The sequence below is a fragment of the Pongo pygmaeus genome, chromosome 14 (assembly GCF_028885625.2).
Source record: "Pongo pygmaeus isolate AG05252 chromosome 14, NHGRI_mPonPyg2-v2.0_pri, whole genome shotgun sequence".
In the NCBI taxonomy this organism is placed as follows: Eukaryota; Metazoa; Chordata; class Mammalia; order Primates; family Hominidae; genus Pongo; species Pongo pygmaeus.
In genome coordinates, this window is record NC_072387.2 from 11,767,017 (window position 1) to 11,792,743 (window position 25,727).

Here is a 25,727-nt window from a genome sequence, read left to right on the forward strand (position 1 = left end):
TTTGCAGATTGTACAAAAATACTTTTTCCAATCTGCTCAATCAAAAGAAAGGTTCTGCTCTGTGATATGAATCCAGGCATCACAAAGAAGATTCTCAGAAAGCTGCTTTTTAGTGTTTTTGTGAAAATATTTCCGTTTTCACCATGGGCCTAAAAGCGCTGCAAATATCCATTTGTGGATTCTACAAAAAGACTGGTTAGAAACTGCTCAATCAAAAGAAAAGTTCAACTCTGTGAGATGAAAGCATACATTGCAAAGCATTTTCTCAGAAAGATTCTGTCTAGTTTTTATGTCAAGGTATTTCCTGTTTCATCATAGGCTGTGAAGGGCTCACAAATATCCATTTGCATATTTTTAAAAAAGACTGTTTCCAAACTGCTCAAACAAAAGACAGGTTCAACTCTATGAGATGAATGCACACATCAGAAAGAACTTTCTCAGAATGCTTCTGTCTAGTTTTTATGTGAAGATATCTCTTTTTCACCTAGGTATCAAATGGCTAAGAAATATCCCTTTGCAGATTTTACAAAAAGACTGTTTCCAAACTGCTCAATAAAAAAAGTTTCAACACTGTGAGATGAATACACACATCAAAAAGAAGTTTCCCAGAAAGCTTCTGTTTTCTTTTTATTTGAAAATATTTCCCTTTTCACCATAGGCCTCAATGGGCTCAGAAATATCCCTTTGCAGATTCTACAAAATGAATGTTTAGAAAACTGCAGGATCCAAATTACACCATTACTGCTCACACACTGCAGTCTCAACCTCCCCAGGGTTAGGATATTCCTCAAGGGATCCTACAGCCTCGGCCTCCCAAAGTGTTGGGGTTACAGGCGTGAGCCACCAGCAGCTGGCCTGAGTTAATACATCTGGTCTCACTACGTCTTAACCACACACCCATGAGGAACTCAAGTCAAGAGATAGTTGGCAAGAGACTCTCAACATTCTCTCCCGAAAGCAGTGAGGTGGATGGCAGACGTGTGTCCCGAGCTCCTGGGGTTTTAGGTGACCATGTGTAGAGGAGAGATTTCCAATGTTTCCAGAGAGGCGCGAGCCAGTTATTCGGGGCATCTGAACACGAGATGGGGTTTCTGACAGCAACTTAAGGGCCAGGAAGGGCCAGAATCTGCCAAGGCCCATGTCCCAGGGTGGGGCCAATGGAACCCAAGGTAGAGGGAGTCAGCAGTCCTCACAGAGAGGACTCCAGCCCTAGGCCCCGCTGTGCAGACCAAATCAGAAGGAACAGAGTCCTTCGTCCTACATGCCACATCCCTCCACTGAACTTGGGAGTGGACTTGTTTCCCAAATATGAGGTGACTTTCGCTTTGTAATGGATCACAAGGGGCCGGGCTTTCCACAGTCGGCAGGATAAAGAAGTCATGCTGGCTCGGCCACCCCCATCCCCCGGTAACTGGTGAATTTAAATGAGCCGAGGCTGGCCGGGCCGGAGCCGCTACAGGGGGGAGGGTGGTTGGTGGGGTGGGGGTTTCCTGAGGCACTGCAGAAATTGGGCCTTTGCCTCGAGGATGACAGTGCTGCAGAAACCCTTCCAGGCTGCTATATGGCAAGCACTAAGCCACTATGCTTACCGAGGTGGGGTTTTCCTCACAGAACGCCTTTATGCAGAAGTACACTCAGAAGAAGCCTTGTTTTTAATGGCAACCTGTTCTTAACTCCCAGGAAAAGCCTATAAAGCATATAGACTCTTGAAAAGACACAGTTGTCCTACACCGCAATGCAAATACCTGCTTGCAAAATGTTGTGTTGATCTCAGTAAGCTTGCAGACTGGGAACAAATCTTATCTGGTGGAGTGTTTAATAAGCAGAAAAGCCATGATGATATTGTTACTGAGTTTGGTGATTCAGTTTGCTTTCCCCTTCCATTGTTGGGACGTGTATATTGCAAGACAGATCGGCTTGCCAAAGGATAAGAATGTTACCAAAAGAGACTTAGTTTAAATCCTTTCCTCTGGTATCCCTTTGAATCATTATGTGAAATAGGTGAAAAGCCAGATCCTGACCTAACATTTAAATTCACATCTTTACAGAACTTTAGCAACTGTCTGCCCAACTCTTCAACAACACAAGTACCTAATCACAGTTTATGTCACAGACAGCCTGAGACCATTCTTATGGAAACACCCCAGGACACAATTGAATTAAACAGAGTCAATTTAGAATCTTCCAATTCAAAGTACTCCTTGAATACAGATTCCCCAGTGTCTTTTATTGATTCAGCTGTAATTTCACCTGAAACTATCCCACTGGGAACAGGAACTTCCATATTATCTAAACAGGTTCAAAATAAACAAAAAACTGGTCGAAGTTTATTAACAGGACCAGCAGCTCTTAGTCCATTTACCCCAAGTTTTGGGATCTTTCCATTAGGAACCCCAAGTCCTGGAGATGGATCTTATTTACAAAACTACACTAATGCACCTTCTGTAATTGATGTGCCATCCGCTGGAGCCCCTTCAAAAAAGTCTGTTGCCAGAATTGGCCAAACTGGAGCAAAGTCTGTCTTCTCGCAGAGTGGAAATAGCCGAGAGGTAACTCCAATTCTTTCACTAACAGAAAGTTCTGGTCCATAAATAACTACAACACCTCAGGTAATGAGCCCCACTATGACATCTCCCCCAAAAGCACTGCATCGAAGAAGTTCATGACTCTTTACTAGTGACAGTTCCACAACCAAGGAGAATAGGAAGAAATTAAAAATGAAGTTTACACCTAAAATTCCAAACAGAAAAACAAAAAGTTAAACTAATAAAGGAGGAATAACTCAATCTAATATAAATGACAACCTGGAAATTACAAAATTGGACTCTTCCATCAATTCAGAAGAGGAAATATCCACAATCACACCTCAGATTCAGACTTTTAATCTACAAAAAGTAGCAGCAGAAGGCTTGATGAGCCTTCTTCGTGAAAGGGGGAAAGGTTATTTAGCTTTAGGTTCATACCACTGCAAAGAAGCTATAAATATTTTGAGCCATCTACCTTCTCACCACTTCAATACTGGTTGGGTACTGTGCCAAATTTGAAGGTCCTATTTTGAACTTTCAGAGTACATGCAAGCTGAAAGAATATTCTCAGAGTTTAGAAGGATTGAGAATTATAGAGTTGAAGGCATGCAAATCTATTCTACAACACTTTGGCATCTTCAAAAAGATGTCGCTCTTTCATTTCTGTCAAAAGACTTAACAGACATGCATAAAAATTCGCCAGAGGCCTGGTGTGCTGCAGGGAACTGTTTCAGTTTGCAACGGGAACATGATATTGCAATTAAATTCTTCCAGAGAGCTATCCAAATGGATCCAAATTATGCTTATGCCTATACTTTATTAGGGCGAGAGTTTATCTTAACTGCAGAATTGGACAAAGCATTAGCTTGTTTTCGAAATGCTATCAGAGTCAATCCTATATATTACAATGCATGGTAAGTGGTAATGAATTGTAAAGACAAAGTCTTGTTGATGGTGCTGGTAGTCACTAATTTTTCTTGTTAAAAAGCTCTTTATTGTCATGAATTTGGTTACTAATACTTAGGAATGGTACATTCTGGTCAATAACTTCAAACTAACTTTTTTTATGAAATGTATGTCTTTAACAAACTCTTCAGTTAACTAATGATAATAGAATACGAGATGCTTATACTCAACAGTTTCAGTATTCTAAAAATCTTTTGCAGATACTGTAGTTGTGTTTTGTTTGTTTGCTTGTTTAGTTTTGTTACTTGATTTGTTACTTTTTCTTCGAACACAAAAATGGTGATTGGGACAAAAAATGCTTGGGAAATTGGAAAGGAATAGCATAATACACTTATTGGATAATAGAAAAAAACACTGAAAAAGTTCACTAGCTGCTTATTGACAATGTTCCAGTTTATTGAGTTACTATTAAGAACTTAATGTATCCTTTATTTAGCAGTATCTCTGTTTTACTTTTTTGTATTTGTGTATAAGTAGACACATAGGAAATTACTACCCAGGTCATATTGTTATCAACTGAATAACATATGAAAAAGTTAGGTCCTACTTCTGCCTCAACACCCTACTTACTGTTGACATTTATTGTATTTCTCTGGACTGACTTAAAAGTTTAAATATCAAGAGAGGGCAAGGCATGGTGGCTCATGCCTGTCATCCCAGCACTTTGGGAGGCCAAGGCAGGCAGATCACAACGTCAAGAGATCGAGACCATATGTTGAAACCCCGCCTATATTAAAAGTATAAAAATTAGCTGGGCATCGTGGCAGGCGCCTGTAGTCCCAGCTACTCAGGAGGCTGAGGAAGGATAATCGCTTGAACCTGGGAAGTGGAGGTTGCAGTGAGCCAAGATTATGCCATTGCACTCCAGCCTGGGCGACAGAGTGAGACGCCATCTCAAGAAAAAAATAAAATAAAAATAAAATAAAATAAAATAAAATAAAATAAAATAAATATCAAGAGAAAGTATAATTCTGAAGTAGTAACTCTGCAGAAGCTTTTTTGTCAGTTACAGTTATCTTTGGGGTTAGTTATTATAGCAGTTGAGTTTTAACACTTGATTTGCCTCTAAATCTGAAGCATTATATTACTAAAATATTTTTTGATTTGTGATTATGTTGTTTAATGGATTATATATCATTTTGCTGTAGTAGTTGCAGTGCCTGAAAGATTGCCAGAAAAATAGTGCTAGCTATTGCTGACCAATGTAAAAATCAACTTGCCAATATTGCCATCTCTTCCAATAGCTATGTTCTCCATAATATTTTAAGAACTCAGTTCTTCATAAGGCTTGTGTTGTTTTTGATTTTTTCCGAAGTCTGGTGGATCCTTGTGCTGTTTTTTTTTAAATGTGTATTGTCTGTCCAGCTATTCCGCAGGAGTCACATTCTTAAAAATCTTATCCATATGAAAATTGTGTTTCAAGGAGGATTATTCAGACTGGCAAGCTTTTAGTAGGAGGAGTTTGAATGCTGACGTATTTAGGTAACTCTAAATACTGAGCAACTTTATTCTATCTACAAAATAGAAAGCCTTTCTTTTCTTTTCACTTTCACTATCTTCAGCACCATGTTTAATACCTTTTCTTCATCTATAACACAATTATAAAGATATACAAATCCACTCAAATAAAGCAGATATATTGTGCTTTAAAAAAAAAAAGAAGTCGTTATGTGGCACACAATGAGGTGTGACTCAAATCTAGAATCTCCAGTGAAAACCAATGAAACAGGGTCAAATACCGTGTCTACTAAAAATAAAAAAATGGGCCAGGCGTGGTTGTGCTGAGGCAGGAGAATCACTCTAACCCAGGAGACAGAGGTTGCAGTGAGCTGAGATCACGCCACTGTACTCCAGCCATGGGGGGACAGATCAAGACTCCATCTCAGAAGCAAACAAACACAGAAAGCCAATAAAGGTGTTTAACTCAACGTATCAGGCTGAGGTCTCTTGACAGGATACATCCAGTACGCAGGGAGACGTTGATGGGTGGGGTGGAATCTATTTTGTGGCCTCAAGGAAGGGTTTGAGAGACAGTCCCACAAACGTTGATGGCAAACGTGACGGCCCAAAGAAGCCCCTCCGCCCAAGAAGTGATATTCATTTGTATCCTGTAGCCACCCACGAGGGAGAATCAGGCTCTCTACACACCCCCAACCCCCACCCCACCCCACCCCAACCCACCCCCCCGCTTCGTGAAATGAGCTCTCACTCCATCAGGCTCTATTCAGGCCGTGTGGTTTTTTAACCTCCAGTGTGTGTGCCTGGGTTTTGGGGTGGGGTTGGGGCGGTTGTGGACAGAGGAGGGGATAAAGCGGTGGTGTCCTGTGGGTGCCAATTATGTGGGACGTGAGTGGGGTGGCCAGAGCCTAGGGAACACATTGCCTGTCAGGATGTCTCCCCTCATGCTCCCCTCTCTGACCTATGCTCCACATCTTTGCAGTTCAGTGGGGACCTTGTGGGTGGAAGTCACCATCCCTTTGGACTTTAGCCGAGGAAGGCCGGGCTCCCAAGAGTCTCCCCGGAGTCAGGGCCTTGGGCAGGCTCACAAGGATGCTGAAGGTAATGGTTGGTGACAGTGATGTATGTTGGAGGCCTTGGGCCAATGCAGAGGTATCCATTTGACCTCGGTGGGACAGGTCAGCTTTGTGGAGTCCTGTGAGTCCTTCCAGAGACTCATCCAGTGCTAGCAAGCATGGTACCGAGGATCCCAGCTCCCAGCAGAAACACTTTTGTTCACACAGAATCCTGGGCAGGAAAGTTCTCAGCAGGTTTAGACCTCCCAGCAAAAAGCCAAAGCCACTTCTGGGATTTTTTTTCAAAGAGCCAGTGGTTCCACAATGGGCCATGGGTAGTTGTGGAAATGGAGAGAAGTGTTTGCAGATACATATTTCAGACAGAACCGACAGGGCTTGGTCATAGGTCATGAAGGACATGAGCAGATGCACATTGAGAAAACCCTCCCAGCATCCTAGGTGAACAGAGGTATGATTTTTTTGAGACAGTCTAGCTAGATGCAAACCCAGATTTTAGGGTTGGATGTTTATTAATATGTAGTATCTAAGAGGTATCCAAGTCCAGAAATCAACTCGCCAGTTCTGTACAGCATTTTGTAGGGAGATCAAATCTGGGATGTCTAAAATTAAGAATTCAGGCCGTGGTAATAGATTAGATTAGATGTACTTGTACTTATTTTGTCAAGAAAGAGAGGGAGGAGATAGAGAGAGCCAGAGAGTGAGCGAGCACGAGAGAGAGAGAGACACAGAGACAGAGACATAGAGACAGACTGAGAGACACAAAGATACACAAAGAGAGAAAGACAGAGAGAGACAGAGAGATAAAGACACAGAGAAAGACACAGATGGAAAGAGACAGAGAGAAACTGAAAGAGAGACACAGACAGAAAGAGAGAGAGATAGACAGAGAGAGAGACACACCAACAGGCAGACAGACAGGCAGAGAAAGAGAGTAAGACAGAAAGCTGACACACACACACACACAGAGACAGAGACAGTTGGAGAGACAGAGAGAAAGAAAGAGAGAGACAGAGGGAAAGAGACAGAGAGAGAAAGAGACAGACAGAGGGAGAGACAGAAACAGACAGAGAGAGAGACAGACAGAGACAGAGACAGAGAGAAACAGACAAGGAGAGAGAGACAGACAGGAAGAGAAAGACAGTAAGAAGAAGACAGACACAGAGAGAGAGAGACAGAGAGACAGAGACAGAGAGACAGACAGGCAAAGAGAAAGAAAAAAACAGACAGACAGGGAGAGAGAGAGAGACAGACAGACAGGGAGAGAGAGAGAGAGAGACACTGACAGACAGCCAGAGAAAGAGAATAAGACAGAAGACAGACACAGTGAGAGAGACAGAGAGAGAGACACAGAGACAGCGAGAAAAAGAAAGAAAGAGAGATACAGACAGACAAAGAGACAGACAGAGAAAGACGAGAAGAACAGAGAGAGACAGAGAGAGAGAAAGAGAGAGAGAGAGAGGCAGGCAGAGAAAGAAAGAAAGAAGATAGACACCATGAGAGAGACAGGCAGAGAGAGAGACACACAGAGACAGAGAGACAGAGAGAAAGAAAGAGACAGACAGAGATAAAGACAGAGATGGACAGAGAGAAACAGACAGACAGGGAGAGAGAGAGACAGACAGGCAGAGAGAGAGAGACAGAAAGGCAAAAAAAGGGAGTAAGACAGAAGACAGACACAGTGAGGGAGACAGGCAAATAGAGAGAGAAAAATAGACAGACAGGCAGAGAGAGAGAGACAGAGAAAGAGAGACAGAGAGACAGAGAGAGGAGGAGGAATGGCGTGGTCAGGAAATAATTACACATATTTTATAACGCTTTTGATTCCGTAAAGGGTGGCCGGGGTGTGCTTTGAAAACAACAACAACAGCAACAAGAGCAGCAGCAGCAGCAGCAAGAGCAACAGCAGCATTCGCTTATGGATTTCAAGAAAATAAGATGTTCTGAAGTAAACATCAACCGGCTCTCACTACATGTTGAGAGATTCACAAAAGCGCTAGTTAACAACAGGAGAAAACAGCAGCTAACATGTCTTGGGGAAAAGATACGTCTTCCTGAAAATTGGGGATGTCTACTTCACCTGAAAAGAAATACATACGAAAAAGGAAAAACACGAACAAAACAAAACAAAACAACAAACACGGGCCAAGGCACCGTCCCTGGAAATCTTAAGTGAGCAAAGTATTAGTTTTCAGAAAACGTTTCTATTATGGGCAAATACAAAGAACGCCCAGACTAGAGCTGTGACGCCATTCCCATTGTGAAACTATACTGGCTGGAGGGTGGAGAAACTAAAACATCATGATAAAAGGTGATGGAGACCCAGCCAGGGTGAAGCTTTCCTAGGGAGGGAGGCCTGAGGAGGGAAGTGGGGGGAAAAAACCCCACAAGAGCAGACCCGCCCGCTTGCCCACGCAGGTCAAGGGCTATGACTTCGGCCCGAGCTGCCTCCAGGGATGTGGGACCGTGCCACCCCCATCTTCAAAAACTGTGGCCACTGAGTGAGGCCTGATGCCCACCATTGCAAATGTCAGCCTGGCAAGAATGAAATCGCCGGTAAGGGGTGGGGGAAGGGGAGAGAAGATGGAGGCACACCAGGGTGGCTCCGGAAGGTTTCCAAGCAGGGTGTTCGGAGGCGGGAAGTGGGGGGTTTGGGGGGAACCCGCCTAACTGACTCACTAAATGAAGGTAAAGGGACATGGGTAGTGGGGGGAACCGGGGGGCGACTTGAAAATTAAAGTGACCCCTCCTAAAACCCAAGTAGAAGAGTCTATGTGCATGAAAGAACCAACACACAAAGAAAACTAAAGCGCTGATCAAAGAACAATAGGGCCTCCGCCAGGGCGGAGGTTCCCTAGGCAACCAGGGAGAGAGGGAGGGACCTCCAGAAGGGAGAGAGAGAAACCCTTTGCCCAGGCTCAGTGAAGTAAGCAAGACCTCCCTCCATGTCACCTAGACTTTCAATAACACTGGCCACTAGATGATGCCCGAAGACAACCGATGCCTGCAAGTGTCAGTCAGCATGGAAAAGAATGCATTTATTTATTTATTTATTTATTTATTTATTTATTAGTTTAGAGACAGAGTCCTACTCACTCTACAGCCCAGGCTGTAGTGCAGTGGCACAATCTCGGCTCACTGCAGTCTCTGCCTCCCAGGTTCAAGTGATTCTCCCACCTCAGCCTCCCGAGTAGCTGGCATTACTGGATCATACCCCACTGTGCCCGACTCAGTTTAGTATTTCTAGTAGAGACGAGGTTTTACCTTGGTGGCAAGGCTGGTCTCGAACTCCCAACCTCATGTGATCACCTGCCTCGGCCTCCGGAAGTTCTGGGATGACAGACGTGAGCCACCACGCCCGGCCTTATCCATGTATTTTTGAGTCGAGGAGCTTATCAGGGAAATACGAGAAGTAGGGACGCCACACGTGACAGACAGAAAAGTCTGAAAATGCCCCTTCCATCCAAGTGGGGACCCGGCCTCGACCTCCCAAAATCATACACCAAGTGGTGAAGCGTAGCAAGGCCTGTCTGTCTGGATTCCTATCGGCCTCTCTAAGCAGGCCCTTCTGACTTTCGTGGAAGGGGCAGGGCCCTCTCCGTCATGAGAGGTCTGACAGACTGACAGAGAAAGAGACAGACTAGAAAGACAGAGATGGACAGAGAGAGACAGAGAGAAACAGACAGACAGAGAGAGAGACAGAGACAGAGAGAAACACACAGACAGGGAGGGAGAGAGACAGAGAGAGAGACAGACAGACAGACAGAGACAGATGGAGAGGAAACAGAGAGAGAGACAGAGAAAGAGAGAAACAGACAGACACACAGAGACAGGCAGAGAGAAACAGAAAGAGAGAGACAGAGAGAGAGAGAAAGGGAGGGAGAGAGAGACAGACAGACAGGCAGAGAAAGAGAGTAAGACAGAAGACAGACACAGTGAAAGAGACAGGCAATGAGAGAGAGAAAGAGACAGAGAGAAAGAGAGAGACAGACAGAGAAAGAGACAGACAGAGAAAGACAGAGACGGAGAGAGAGAAACAGAAAGAGAGAGACAGAGATAGAGACAGAGACAGAAACAGACAGACAGGGGGGAGAGAGACAGAGACAGACCGAGAAAGACAGAGACAGAGAGAAACAGACATAGAGAGATGGAGAGAGTGAGAGATACATAGAGAGAAACAGAAAGAGAGGGGGAGAGAGATACAGGCAGGCAGAGAAAGAGAGTAAGACAGAAGAGAGACACAGTGAGAGAGACAGGCAGAGGGAGAGAGAGACAGAGACAGAGAGAAAGAAAGAGAGACAGACAAAGAGACAGACAGAGACGGACAGAGAGAAACAGCAAGAGAGAGAGAGACAGAGAGAGCGAGAGTGAGAGAGACAGAGAGAGAGAAAAAGACAGGGAGGGAGAGAGACAGACAGAGAGAGAGAGACCGACAGGCAGAGAAGAGAGTAAGACAGAATTTACGCACACAGAGAGAGAGAGAGAGGAAAGAAAGAAAGAGAGAGACAGGCCGGGCACGGTGGCTCATTCCTGTCATCCCAGCACTTTGGGAGGCCGAGGCGGGTGGATCACGAGGTCAGGAGATCGAGACCATACTGGCTAACTTGGTGAAATCACGTCTTTACTAAAAATACAAAAAATTAGTCGGGCTTGGTGGCGGGCGCCTACAGTCCCAGTTTCTCGGGAGGCAGGAGAATGGCGTGAACCTGGGAGGTGGAGTTTGCAGTGAGCCAAGATGGTGCCACTGCACTCTAGCCTTGGCGACACAGTGAGACTCCATGTGAAAAAAAAAGACAGAGAGACAGACAGACAGAGAAAGAGACAGACAGAGACAGACAGAGAGAAACAGACAGAAAGAGAGAAAGAGCGAGAGAGAACAGAAAGGCAGGCAGAGAGACAGACAGGCAGAGAAAGACAGCAAGACAGAAGACAGACACAGTGAGAGAGACAGGCAGAGAGAGACAGACAGAGACAAACAGAAAGAGAGACTGACAGAGATGAGACAGAGAGACAGAAACAGACAGAAAGAGAGACAGACAGGCAGAGAGTGAGAGAGAGAGGGAGAGAGACAGAAAGGGAGGAAGAGGGACAGACAGAGAGAGAGACAGACGGGTAGAGAAAGACAGTAAGACAAGTTAGGCACAGAGAGAGAGAGAGAGAGTGAGAGAAACAGACAGAGAGACTCAGAAAAAGAAAGAGAGAGACAGACAGAGAAAAACAGAGACAGACAGAGAGAGACAGAGAGAAACAGAGACAGACAGAGACAGAGAAATACACAGAAAGAGAGACAGAGAGAGAGAGAAACAGACAGGGAGGGAGACAGAGAGAGACAGGGAGGGAGACAGAGAGAGACAGGCAGAGAAAGAGAGTTAAACAGAAGACAGACACAGTGAGACAGGAAGAGAGAGAGAGACAGAGATAGAGAGAAAGAGACAGACAGAGAAAGAGACAGAGAAAGACAAAGACAGACCGAGAGAGACAGAGAGAAACACAGAAAGAGAGAAGTTCCTAGTCGAGTAGCAATACAGTGCCTTTTCTTTCATTTTCTCTTTCTTTTCTGGTTTTCTTTTCTTTTCTTCTTTTCTTTTCTTCTCTTCTCTTTTCTTTTCTTTCTTTTCTTTTCTTTCTTTCTATTTATTTATTTAGAGACTGAATCTCACTCTGTCGTCCAGGCTGTAGTGCAATGGCGCCATCCTGGGTCACTGCAACCTCCGCCTGACAGGTTCATGTGAGTCTCCTGCCTCAACCTCCCGAGTAGCTGGGATTACAGGTGCCTGCCCCAGCACGCCCGACTCAGTTTCGTATTTTCAGTAGAGACGGGGTTTCACCATGTTGGCTAGGCTGGTCTTGAACTCCTGACCTCGTGACCCACCCACCTCGGCCTCCCAAAGTGCTGGGATGACAGACGTGAGCCACTGCTTTCAGTGTACAGTGCCATTTATTAGAAATCACTCATGGGAACACGCACTTATAGGTCATGTGTAGATATTTTATTTATTTATTTATTTTTTGCACGGGAAGGTGGGGGGATGGAGTTTCGCTCTTGCTGCCCAGGCTGGAGTGCAATGGCATAGGGGACTCAAAGAGTCAACCTATGGCAGAGAGGGCACGTCATTCTGAGTGTAAGGGCAGCAGCGAAAGGTGGCAGGGCCGGCGCTTTTAAAGGCTGAAATCCCTGCAGCTCAGGCCTGTCGTCCTAGCACTTTGGGAGGCCCAGGAGGGCAAATCACTTCAGGTCAGGAGTTCAATACCAACGCGGCCAACATGGAGAAACCCCATCTCCACTAAAAATAGGAAAATAAGCCGTCTGTCGTGGTGCGTGTCTGTAATCCCAGCTACCGGAGAAGAATCACTGGAAGCCGGAAAGCAGAGGTTTCAGTGAGCCAAGAGAGCGCCACTGCACCGCAGCCTGGGTGACAGAGCGAGAGACTCAGTCCAAAAAAAAGAAACGAAGAAAAAAAGAAAGAACAGGCCCAAATACTACATTGTCGCTGAATGTTCCCGCAAAAGGCCGGAAACCCCCTGACTCAGGTCAAGGAGGTGGTGTTTCATTTAACTTCTCTCTCTCTCTCTTTCCTTCTCTCCCTCTCTCTCTCTTTCTCCTCTAACTTTCATTTCTTGTTCAAACATACATGTGCAAGATTGTTACATAGGTAAACTTCTCATGGGAGGTTCAGTGTGCAGATGATTTCATCACCCAGACACTAAGGGCAGTACTCGACAGTTTTCATGTTTCGTTTTGTTTTGGTTTCTCCTGAAGCTGTCTCTCCTTCCACCCCTCCTCCCTCAAGTAGGCTCCCGCGTCTCTCGTGTCCCTCGTTCTGCCCACGCAGAACTCTCATCTATAAGTTCCCACTTATGGATGAGAACACGCGGTATTTAACTGATTGTTGCTTTCATCTTCAGTGGTGGCGGTGAAAGAGGCATGACACTAAATCGACCCTTAGGACGTTCACCTCTGTCCCCACCCCACGCCCACTCCCCCTACACACCCTCATTCCTGCACACACTCCTCAAAAGCAGGAAAGGAAGAAAGACAGAAATTAAAGTAAGAGGTCAGCCTCCAAGGTGGTGGAGGGAGGGGATCTCAAAGGGTGAGCAAGCGATGGGGGTCGGGGGATATCTTGGCTGAGCTTGCAACAATGGGGGAAAGAGTTTCCAGCCCCACCACATCCCGTAATCCTCAGCCGTAGCCAGCCTCTGGGTGGGGTTGTGCCTGTAAAAGCTTCTGAATGGAGAGAAACCCAAGGCAATGGAAGGCATCAGCTCCAAGTCCAGGAAGGGAATAGGGCATTGTGCATTTGAATGGGGCTTCAGAAGGTGGTGCTGCGGCTTCCAAAGCATTGCATCTCGCCTCGCCTCACCTCGCCCAGAGTGAGACTCCGTCTCAAAATCAATCAATCAATCAATAATAAAAAAAAAATGAAAGAAAGAGACAAGAAAGAGAAAGAAAGAAAGAAAGAAGAAAGAAAGAAAGAAGAAAGAAAGAAAGAAAGAAAGAAAGAAAGAAAGAAAGAAAGAAAGAAAGAAAGAAAGAAAAAAGAAAGAATCAGTACAGTGCTCGTGGTCGTGAATCATTCCCCAGAGTCCTGGCGCAGTGGCTCACGCCTGTCATGCCAGCACTTTGAGGCACTGGGTCAGGAAGGTTGCAACAAAATGATGAGACCCTATCTGTGGAAAAACATTGAAAAATGAAGGCCAGGTTCGGTGGCTCATGCCTGCCATCCCAGCCCTTCGGGAGGCCGGGGAGGGTGGATCACCTGAGGTCGGGAGTTCAAGACCAGCCTGACCAACATGGAGAAGCCCCGTCTGCACTAAAAATACCAAATCAGCCAGACGTGGTGGCGCATGCCTGCAGTTCCAGCTGCTGGGGAGGCTGACGCAGGGGAATCGCTTGAACCCAGGAGGCAGAGGTTGTGGTGGGCCAAGATCACGCCATTGCACTCCAGTCTGGGAAACCAGAGAGAAACTCTGTCTCAGGAAAAAAATAAATAAATAAATAAAAATTATCTGGGCACAGTGGCGTGTGCCTGTGGTCCCAGGTACTCTACTCTGGAGGCTGAGGTGGAAGGATCACTTGAGTCCAGGAGGGTCCACGCTGCAGTGAGTGAGTTATGATGGCACCACTGCCAGGGTGATAGAGTGAGATGCTGCCTCTAAATCAGTCAATCAATCAATCAGATCACTGGAAGGTGCTGTCTGTGTCTCACTTTCAAAGGGTGTCTCTTTAGGCCAAGCAGGCATGGTGCCTCACGCCAGTAATCCCGGCACTTTGGGAGGCTGAGGCAGGAGGAAAGAAGGAAGGGAGGAAGGGAGGAAAGAAGAAAGGCAGGAAGGCAGTCAGGCAGCAAAGGAAGGAAGGAAGGAAGAAAGAAAAAGAAAGAAAGAAAGAAAGAAAGAAAGAAAGAAAGAAAGAAAGAAAGAAAGAAAGAAAGAGAAAAAGAAAGAAAGATAGAAAAGGAGGGAGGGAGGGAGGGAGGAGAAGAAAAGAGAAGAAAAAGAAAAGAAAAGAAAACGGGGAGGGGCATATCTCCTTGACTGGTGACTTCCCAGGATACAGCTGACTGAAGCCTCGACCTGTGGGGCCTCAAGTGTTCTTCTCCTTATCTCAGCCTCCCGAGTAGCTGCAACTACAGGCAGGTATTACCACGCAAAACTAATCTTATAATAATATTATAATTATTATTGAGACAGAGTCTTGCTGTGTCTCAATAATTGCCATGGCACATTCTCAGCTCACTGCAAACTTGGCCTCCCTAATTCAAGCAACTCGCCTGCCTCAGTCTCCTGAGTAGTTGTGATTACAAGCCTATGCCACCAGAACTGGTAATTGTTCTATTTTTCATAGAGATGGGGTTTCACTATGTTGGCCAGCCTGGTCTTGAATTCCTGGCCTCAAGTGATCAACCCACCTTGGCCTCTCAAAGTGCTGGAATGACAGGCGTGAGCCACTGTGCCCAGCCCAGATGATCTTTTTTATAAATTGTAGAGAAGGAGTTTTGTCAACCACCGGGTGGAGGGTGGGGTGGGTTTTACTCAGACTGCGTACTGTGAAAAGGGTAAATTAGTGTGGTTTGTGAACTAGATGTGGAAATTGTGTGTGTGTGTGAGAGAGAGAGACCAATCCCACCATGAGGACACGGAAATGGTGTTTGATTTGGGTACCTGTCTATTCACCTGTCTGTGTGTAGATGACTGAAGATTCCACAAATGAAGGTCAGCAGTATCTATTGAGCTGTTTCTCTGTCTCATGCATCTCATGTGTGTGGTGGAGAAAGGAAAGAAAAGAGGTCCTGATAGGAAGTTGTCTTCATGCCTGAGAAAGCTGAAGGCAGGCTGATGGGACGGAGGACATCCTATGTGACATTTCCATACCTGGACACCCTTCACAATGCTGGGGCTGCCAGTCCACCCTGTATGTCAACATACCCCCAAGAACAGCATGGTCCGGGGTGGTCCAGTCTCATCCCATCCGGCCCACCCGGCGTATCTGGTGGAAGTCTTCACTGGAGGATTCGACACCATGGAATACTATGCAGCCATAAAAAATGATGAGTTAATGTCCTTTGCAGCGATATGGATGAAACTGGAAACCATCACTCTCAGCAAACTATCGCAAGGACAAAAAACCAAACACCGCATGTTCTCACTCATAGGTGGGAATTGAACAACGAGAACACATGGACACAGGAAGGGGAACATCACACACCGGGTACTGTTGTGAGGTGGGGGAAGGGGGGAAGGATAGCATTAGGAGATATACCTAATTCTAAATGACGAGTTAATGGGTGCAGCACAACAACATGGCACACGTATACATATGTAACAAACCTGTACGTTGTGCACATGTACCCTAAAACTTAAAATATAATAATAATAAAATTTAAGAAAAAGAAAAAAGAAAGCGTCATCGCAGTTCCCTTGGGGTCATCAGGCAACGACCAGCCGGGGGAGGGTGGTGGGACATGAAGGGGGGCGGGGCATCAGCCTCAGAGCTCGCTGGAAGGTGGCAGGCAGCCGGTGGGGGATGCTGAGCCAGAGACCTCTGGCAGGATATAGATCTGGAAGGTGCATCAGTCCTCTCCCATACCTCTCCCATGGAAAATCCCACAGTGGCAGTGGGAGCCTTGGCTGGGGGAGAAGCAGGGACAAGGGGGAGAGGGAAGTAGGCCCCTGGGAGGATTTAGCACAGAAAACCCACCCAGGCAAGCTCCCTCCCTCCTATCGGGTCCAAGGTACACCCTGGGAGGCGGCAAGAGAAAAGTTCACACCATACTTTTTGTCTTTCTCTTTATTTTTTTTGTCTTTTCCATTTTACAAGAGATACTCATTTCAACAACCAGGCGGTGGATGTGACGGGAGAAGTGTCAAGGCCAGGAGACCAACCTGATCAACTGAGCAACATAAGTAGGAGAGCCCAGCTGAAAAAATGAAAAAAAAGGGGGAGGAGGAGGAAAGAAAAGAAAAGAAAAAAGAAAAACAATCACCAAGAAATTTAAAATTCTCTAATGGTGTAGGCACAAAAAAGAGTGATTTCACGTCTTTTCCCACAACATGGATAGAGCTGGAAGCAAGTATGTACCCAGTGAACTGCCTTCTGCTTAAAAGTGGGAGGTAAACAGTGGGTATGCACACGGTCATCAAGATGGAAATAACAGACACTCCAAAAGGGAGGAGGAGGACAACAGGGGGAAGAGGGATGAATAAACCGCCCGTCAGAGACAACGTTCGCCACGTGGGTATCGGATACACTGGAGGTCCACTTCTACATCCGGAGGCAGTAGTATGCTGATCTAACAAACAAGCAGGTACACCCCCTAAGTCTGTAAAATACCAAAACAGCGACGACAGCACCAGCAGCAGCAGCAGCAACAACAACAACAACAGAACAGAAGCTGGAACACAAAACAACCACCACCACCACCACAATCACCAGTTGGGGGTTGGGGGAGGATGGCCGCGCTCCAGGCACTCGGGCTCAGTCCCCTCGGGTTTAAAAAAGAAAACAGCAGACTCATTCCTGCCTGTAGGCAGGAAAAATCCAAGCAAAGTTCTCCATTGCTAGAAAGGGAAGTAGAATAAGGAGAAGGGCTTATTGATCTTGTGATCCATCGCGGCCATACATGTAGGAAAAAATTAAATACAGACAACAACACTTTCTACACTGTTCAAAAGCATCGTAGATCAGACGCACCACACTCCATGGGGCTTGTGCCACTAGAAAAAAAGACAGGCCGGGCGTGGTGGCTCATTCCTGTCATCCCAGCACTTTGGGAGGCTGAGGCGGGTGGATCACGAGGTCAGGAGATCGAGACCATCCTGGCTAACACGGTGAAACCCTATCTCTACTAAAAATACAGAAAATTAGCTGAGCCTGGTGTGGGCGCCTGTAGTCCCAGCTACTCGGGAGGCTGAGGCAGGAGGATGGTATGAACCCGGGAAGCGCAGCTTGCAGTGAGCCGAGATAGAGCCACTACACTCTGGCCTGGGCTAAAGAGCGAGACACCGTCTCAAAAAAAAAAAAAAAAAAAATCCAAGCATAGTGCTGCATGCCTGTAATCCCAGCTACTCAGGAGGCTGTGGTAGAACAATCACTTCACCCAGCAGTTTGAGGCTGCAGTGAGCTATGATCATGCCACTGCACTCTGGCCTGGGTGACAGAGCGAAACCCCTTCTCAAAACAAAGAACAACCAAAAACTTTCAAGAATTCTCAGAGATAGTGTAGGTTTGGTTCCAGACAACCACAATAAGGCAAATGTTACAATCAAATTAGTCACATAAACATTTTGTTTCCCAGTACTTATAAAAGTTATGCTTAAACTGTGTTGTAGTCTAATGAGTATTTAATAATTATTAATTAATTAATTAGTAATCACATTATGTCTAAAAATCCATGTACATACCTTAACTTAAAATACCTCATTGCTGAAAAATACTAATGAATATCTGAACTTTACCAAGTCATAATCTTTTTGCTGGTGAGTGAAGCGGTGGCCTGCTCCTCCACACTTGTGGGTATTTCTAGTCAAGTGGGACGAGAGACTGAGAAAATAAGTAATACACAGAGACAAAGTATAGAGAAGCAATAGTAGGCCCAGGGGACCGGCACTCAGCATACCAAGGACCTGCACAGGCACCGGCCTCTGAGTTCCCTCAGTTTTTATTGCTTATTATTTTCATTATTTGAGCAAAAAGGAATGTAGTAGGAGAGCAGGGTGATAATAAGGAGAAGTTTTTATTGCTTATTATTTTCATTATTTCAGCAAAAAGGAATGTAGTAAGAGAGCAGGGTGATAATAAGGAGAAGGTCAGCAAAAAACGGGTGAGCAAAATAATCTATGTCAATTAAGTTCAAGGGAAGGTACTATGACTGGACGTGCACGTAAGCCAGATTTGTGTTTCTCTCCACCAAAACGTCTCAGTGGAGTAAAGAATAACAAAGCAGCATTACTGCAAACATGTCTGCCCTCCCATCATTAGGCGGATTTTCTCCTATCTCACAATTGAACAAATGTACAATCGGGTTTCATACTGAGACATTCAGTTCCCAGGGGAAGGCAGGAGACATTGGCCTTCCTCTATCTCAACAGCAAGAGGCTTTCCTCTTTTACTAATCCACCTCAGCACAGACCCTTAATGGGTGTCGGGCTGGGGGACAGTCACGTCTTTCTCATCCCATGAGGCCATATTTCAGACTTTCACATGGGGAGAAACCTTGGACAATATCCCGCTTTCAAGGGCAGAGGTCCCTGCGGCTTTCTGCAGTGCATTTTGCCCCTCGTTTATTAAGATTAGAGAATGGCGATGACTTTTACCAAGTATACTGCTTGTTAACATTTTGTTAACAAGGCACGTCCTGCACAGCCCTAGATCCCTTAAACCTTGATTTCATACAACACATGTTTTTGTGAGCACCAGGTTGTGTCTGAGTGGCTGGGGCAAAGTGGCTGGGGCAAAGCAGCTGGGGCAAAGCTACAAATTAACAACATCTCACCAAAGCAATTGTTTAAAGTACAAGTCTTTTTCAAAATGGAGTCTCTTATGTCTTTTCTTTCTATATAGACACAGTAACAGTCTGATCTCTCTTTCTTTTCTCTACAATGAGGGTCTTGCCTCTATGTTGATGGCTGCTGACTGATCAGTATGGGGGCTGCTGACGTTTGGGTACCTGTGTCAATTTCTTAAAACAATGAAGTTTGTTCCTTTCACAAAAGTTTTCCCTGTAGCATGTGATGCTGTTTGATAACATTTTGTCCACAGTAGAACTTCCTTCAAAATTGGAGTAAACCCTCTCAAATCCTGCTGCTGCTTTATCCACTAGGTTTATGGAATATTCTAAATCATTTGTTGTTATTTCAACAATGTTCATAGCATCTCCACCTGGAGTAGATTCCATCTCAAGAAAATATTTTCTTTGCTCATCCATAAGAAGCAACTCCCCACACGTTCAAGTTTCATCATGAGTTTACAGCAATTTAATCTCATCTTAAGGCCCTAATTCCAATTCTGATTGTCGTGCCATTTCTACCACATCTGTAGGGACTTCCTCCACTGACATCCTGAGCCCTGAAAGTCATCCATGAGGGCTGGAATCAACTTCTTCCAAACTCCTGTTAATGTTGATATTTCAACCTCCTCCCATCAAACACAAATGTTCTTAATGGCATTTGCTATTAAGGACATTTGTGATTCACGGGAGGAGTTTGAAATATCATGAAGGGATTAATGGTGAAACCTTTCCAAAAGGTTTTCAATTCAGTTTATCCAGAATCATCAAAGAAATTACTATCTATGACAGCTATACCTTTACAAAATGCATTTATTATTTAATAAAAATACTTGAAAGTCAAAACCACTCTTTGATCCACAGGCTGAAGGATAGATATTGTATTAGCAGCCATGAACATAACATTAATTTCCAAGTACATCTCCATCTAAGCTTCTGGGTAGCTAGGAGACTTATTAATAAGCAGCAATCTTTTTTCCTTTTTTCTTTTCTTTCCTTTTTATTTTTTTTCTCCTTTATATAGTTTCCCTCTCGTTGCCCAGGATGGAGGGCAGTGGCATGGTCTTTGCTCACTGCAACTTCCACCACCAGAGTCCAAGCCATTCTTCTGTGTCAGCGTCCCAAGTAGCTGAAATTACAAGTACCACCACCATGCCCGGCTAAATTTTTTGTATTTTTATTAGATATGGGGTTTCATAATTTTTGCCAAGCTGGTCTCCAACTTCTGACCTCAGGCGATCCAACCACCTCGGCCTCCCAAAGTGCAGGGATTATAGGTGTGAGCCACTGCACCAGGCCGAGCAGCAATCCCTTTAAGGGACTCGTTTTTTTTTTTTTTTCTGAGCAGTAGGTCTCAACAGTGGGATTAAAATATTCAGTAAACCATACTGTTAACAGTTGTGTTGTCACTTAGACAGTGATATTCCATTTCTAGAGCACAGAAAGAATAGATTTTGAATAATTCTTAAGAGCCCTGAGATTTTCAGAGTGGTCAATGAGCATTGGCTGTAACTTAAAGTCACCAACTGCAGTGGTCCTCAAAGACAGTCAGCCCATCCTTTGAACTTTTGAAGCCAAGTGTTGACGTCTCTCTAGCGATGAAAATTTTACATCTTCAGTAAGCTTAATCATTTCTAGCTCTTTACTTAAAGTGAGAGACGTGCAATTCTTCCTTCCATTTGAGCTCTTTGAGGCCACTGTGGTTACTAATTAACACCCCCAGTGGGTGTCATCCTCCTCCCTCCTCAATCGATTTCACCCACATCTCGGCATGGGGAACAGGGCTTTCTGCACCACACACGCTCTGCATGCCTGGGGCTCTCCCACAGGGGGCTTTCGTGAGCCAGGGAGCAAGGGCCGTCACCCCGCTCCAGCCCAGCCAGGCTGTGCAGGCAGATGGAATCTCTCAACCTGCCATTGCACGTGGGAATTTTTGTGTTCACTGCCCTGGCTCCTCTGGAAGTAGGACTGTCCCACCCTCAGACACCTCAGTGGCCTCTGCACCCCAACAAATGCCAGAAGGACGAGGATCCGCAGCACGGCAGCCTGCTGGGCGCGTGATCAGTGGGACAGCTTTGGCCCCCTCAAGCTGAGTCACAGGGATAAGGTGTGTTTGCACCACCCACGTCACACCAGAGTCTGCGGTGGGTCTGGAGCCCCAGGTCACCAGGGCGGTGTGAGAAACCAAAGACGGGGCACCTCCACCTCCAAAGGTAGCGACCCCGGAGGCCTCCACATCAAGCACAGATGCAAGCCATCCAGGCACCCCTCAACCGCTCCAGGAGCTGGGGCACTCGTCTACACTCACCTCCAGCCTGTTAGATGAGCTCCTGTCAACCCCAGAGTTTCAGCAAAAGGCACAACCTTTCCTAGATCCGGCGCCACTGGGGAAGCTGAAGGAAGTGGAAGAGCCCGCTCCGCTGGAACCACTCCTCAGCCAGGAAGAACACGGGGCTCTGCTGGAGAAGCTTTAGGACGTGGGGTTGGGGCGGGTTGGGGGCAGGGCAGTGGCCTCTCTTTCGCGGTGAACCTCTGACTCCGTATGGAGAGGCGTGTCTTCCCTTCCAGCTGACCTGTCCAGGATCTCTGAGTTCCAGGTCCCATGAGAGACTCCACTCAGAGGAGGGCTGTCATTCTTTCCTGAGCATCCCGGGGATCCCAGGGCCCGTCCAGGTACTGGGAGGTGGAGTGTCTACTGCTCATGCGCGGGTTAGCAGGCAGCAGCCTAGGTTTTCTAACCAGCTCAGGCAGAGCTCTCATCCCTTCCCTCTTGCGCCACCGCCGCGTTCTTCAGTGGGGCGGGCGGAGACCCCCATCCCAGGAAACACTGGCCTGGGCAGGTGCCAAGCCTACTATTCTTTCCGGGTCTCGCCACCTCTGTCTCCCCGCCCCACCATCACTCGCCTACCCTTGCCCAGCCAGCTTCCTCAGCATCACCGTGGAGTACCTGACAGCTAAATTGAGACCCGAGACCCCGCGCAAACCGGGGTGCTGCCCTTTATACGCGGGAGGGAACTCAGGCAGAGATGGGGAGAGGAACGGAGACAGAGAGGGAGGGAGTGATGGAGGGAGAAAAGAACGGAAGGACCCAGGGACCTTGGAAGGTTTGGAGGGATAGGAGGGAGAGAGGGAAGGAGGGAGGGAGGGAGGAAGGGAGGAACTGAGGGAGGGACGGAGGGAAAGAGGGAGGGAGGGTGGGAGCAAGAAACAAAGAGAGGAAGGCAGAGAGAAAAGCAGTCTTCTTCCTCCAGGACCAGCAGGATGTTGCACTCCGGGAAAATGTTGGGTGCCCAGGGCAGGCTGAGTGCTCGGCCCACAGCCGCGTCGGCCTGCGAGGCTCTCACCGGCCCTCTGGATCGCCAGCCTGGGTTACTTCATCTGGGAGCGATTCATACGAATTTCGTCTCCAAAGGAATAAGCGGATTACCAGAGAGCAATGAGCCGAGACTCGGGTGATAGTCCATTTTTCATCCACATGGTTCACAGATGAGACAGCCCCACGTTGAGTCTGCAACGGAGCGCGAGGTGGATAGTCCCGCCCACACAGGAGTCACACTCAGGCCGACTGAAGCATGGTTTCGGGTTGCCCGTTCCTTTGTTTTCTGCAAGGGGGCCTGTTGCTCATGTGTCTCTAGCCCCCGAAAGCGTTACCATTTTGACTGTTTCCCGAGCTCTGTGGGGACACAGAAACCTTCAGAGAATAGTGGAAAAGCAGCATCGGGTTTTCGCTCTCCTTTCCAGTTTCCTCTTTGGAAACAGGTCATAGTGGAGACTCCCTATGTCTTAGGAAACAGGAAACCATCGTCAGGCCGTAATGCACCAGGCGTTTCTTTTCTCTGTAGTTTCGCTCTCGTTTTCTACATGAAAATGAACGAGATTCGTAAGGAATCAGAAAAGAATTTATGGTACACAAGTCTTGACTACTGTTGCATTCCACTTTGAAATCACTTTGAGCTAAAACAACAGTTTTCCAAGATTTAAAGAAAAATAGATTTTTTAAAAGGGATTCTTTTATTCACTCAATACATAATTTAAGTTACTGAGAGTAACAAGTGATATTTTTTCCACTATAATTTGCTCTGATGAAAGAAATAATTCTTTTAACTCCTCACAAATGCTACATTTTCAGGACTAAAGGAATTATCAGTACGCATTCTTTCTTCTTGATCTAAGTTATTTGTCTCTAAAATATGTCAAGTAAGCTTTTAAAGATTCAGGGAGGGGCAGTTTCATGATTTTTTCTCTCAGTAAATTTTGAGGTTACTCCTCTGGCTTCATCGCTTCACTGTGATCTTTTTCTTCCTCTTCTTTGCTATCTTCTCCAATTTTTTCATCCTCCTCACTGTCTAGAGGCTGAGGAATAAGCTGATTACCCACAAATACGTAAATGGTAATTCTCTGTTTAACTCTCTTTCCTTTCCTTTTGGGTGGAGCCCTTTGAGGAATTCCCTTGGCCTGCATCTCATCATTTATGAAATTTCTAAATGTGGGTTGAATGTAAATACGAGCCAAGTCCTGCAGATTCCTGACAGTGTTTCCTTACAGATTTGCAGCTGTGAGGGTTAGATTTAATTTTATATAAGGTTTAAATAATAGTTAAACTTATGTAACCTGATCTGAATTTGCATTTCCTCTATGAAAACTTCATTTATCTAATAAGGAAATCAAATGATTGTAGACCTATTTACCTTAATTTTGTTGCAATCACTGTTGCTGGGTTGCTGTATATATATTCCGGGCAATATATGACTGTAATAACAATACAAAATACTGAATAATTTAGCTTGTAAAAATCCCACAAATTTTCTGAAATTTCACAGCACAGCTACTTTTGCTTTTGAATCTCTTTACAAAAGACATGAGTAAAATATGGACTTCTCTCATAGAGATTTTAGGAGCAAAGCAAGTGAATTATTAAAATAAGAAGTGTGTACTTAACACAACTTTTTATATGGACCCTTTACATTTTCAGTATTTTAAAAAATGAGGTTATCTTAACTCTCTAGAATTATTTTATTATTATTTTACTTTAAGTTTTAGGGTACATGTGCAAAATGTGCAGGTTAGTTACATATGTATACATGTGTCATGCTGGTGTGCTGCACCCATTTAGCACTCGACATTTAGGATTAGATATATCTTCTAAAGTTATCCCTCCACCCTCCGCCCACCCGACGACATTCCCCAGAGTGTGATGTTCACCTTCCTGTGTCCGTGTGTTCACATTGTTCAATTCGCACCTATGAGAGAGAACATGCAGTGTTTGGTTTTTTGTCCTTGGGATAGTTTACTGAGAATGATGATTTCCAATTTCATCCATGTCCCTAAAAAGGACATGAACTCATCATTTTTTATGGCTGCATAGTATTCCATGGTGTATTTGTGCCACGTTTTCTTAATCCAATGTTGGACATTTGGGTTAGTTCCAAGTCTTTACTATTGTGAATAATGCCACAATAAACATATTTGTGCATGTGTCTTTATAGCAGCATGATTTATAGTCCTTTGGGTTTATACCCAGTAATGGGATGGCTGGGTCAAACGGTATTTCTAGTTCTAGATCCTTCAGGAATCACCACACCGACTTCCACAATGGTTGAACTAGTTTACAATCCCACCAACAGTGTAAAAGTGTTCCTATTTCTCCACATCCTCTCCAGCACCTGTTGTTTCCTGACTTTTTAATGCTCGCCATTCTAACTGGTGTGAGATGGTATCTCATTGTGGTTTTGATTTGCATTTCTCTGATGGCAAGTGATGGTGAGCATTTTTTCATGTGTGTTTTGGCTGCATAAATATCTTCTTTTCAGAAGTGTCTGTTCATGTCCTTCACCCAGTTTTTGATGGGGTTGTTTGTTTTTTTCTTGTAAATTTGTTTGAGTTCATTGTAGATTCTGGATATTAGCCCTTTGTCAGATGAGTAGGTTGAGAAAATTTTCTCCCATTTTGTAGGTTGCCTGCTCACTCTGATGGTAGTTTATTTTGCTGTACAGAAGCTCTTTAGTTTAATTAGGTCCCATTTGTCAATTTTGCCTTTTGTTGCCATTGCTTTTGGTGTTTTAGACATGAAGTCCTTGCCCATGCCTGTGTCCTGAATGGTAATGCCTAGGTTTTCATGGTTTTATGTCTAATGTTTAAGTCTTTAATCCATATTGAATTATTTTTTGTATAAGGTGTAAGGAAGGGATCCAGTTTCAGCTTTCTACATATGGCTAGCCAGTTTTCCCAGCACCATTTATTAAATAGGGAATCCTTTCCCCATTGCTTGTTTTTCTCAGGTTTGTCAAAGATCAGATAGCTGTATATATGCGGCATTATTTCTGAGGGCTCTGTTCTGTTCCACTGATCTATGACTCTGTTTTGATACCACTACCATGCTGTTTTGGTTACTGTAGCCTTGTAGTATAGTTTGAAGTCAGGTAGCATGATGCCTCCAGGGTTGCTCTTTTGGCTTAGGATTGACTTGGCAATGAGGGCTCTTTTTTGGTTCCAAATGAAATTTAAAGTAGTTTTTTCCAATTCTGTGAAGAAAGTCTCTGGTAGCTTGATGGGGATGGCATTGAATCTATAAATTACCTTGGGCAGAATGGGCATTTTCACGATATTGTTTCTTCCTACCCATGAGCTTGGAATGTTCTTCCATTTGTTTCTATCCTCTTTTAATTCAATGAGGAGTGGTTTCTAGTTCTCCTTGAAGA

At 45.2% G+C, this 25,727-nt stretch overlaps 1 pseudogene; it reads left to right on the forward strand.

The window, feature by feature from the left end:
• Positions 1-1,526: 1,526 nt before the first annotated feature.
• LOC134738027 (cell division cycle protein 27 homolog) lies at positions 1,527-3,443 on the forward strand (annotated as a pseudogene).
• Positions 3,444-25,727: the final 22,284 nt, after the last annotated feature.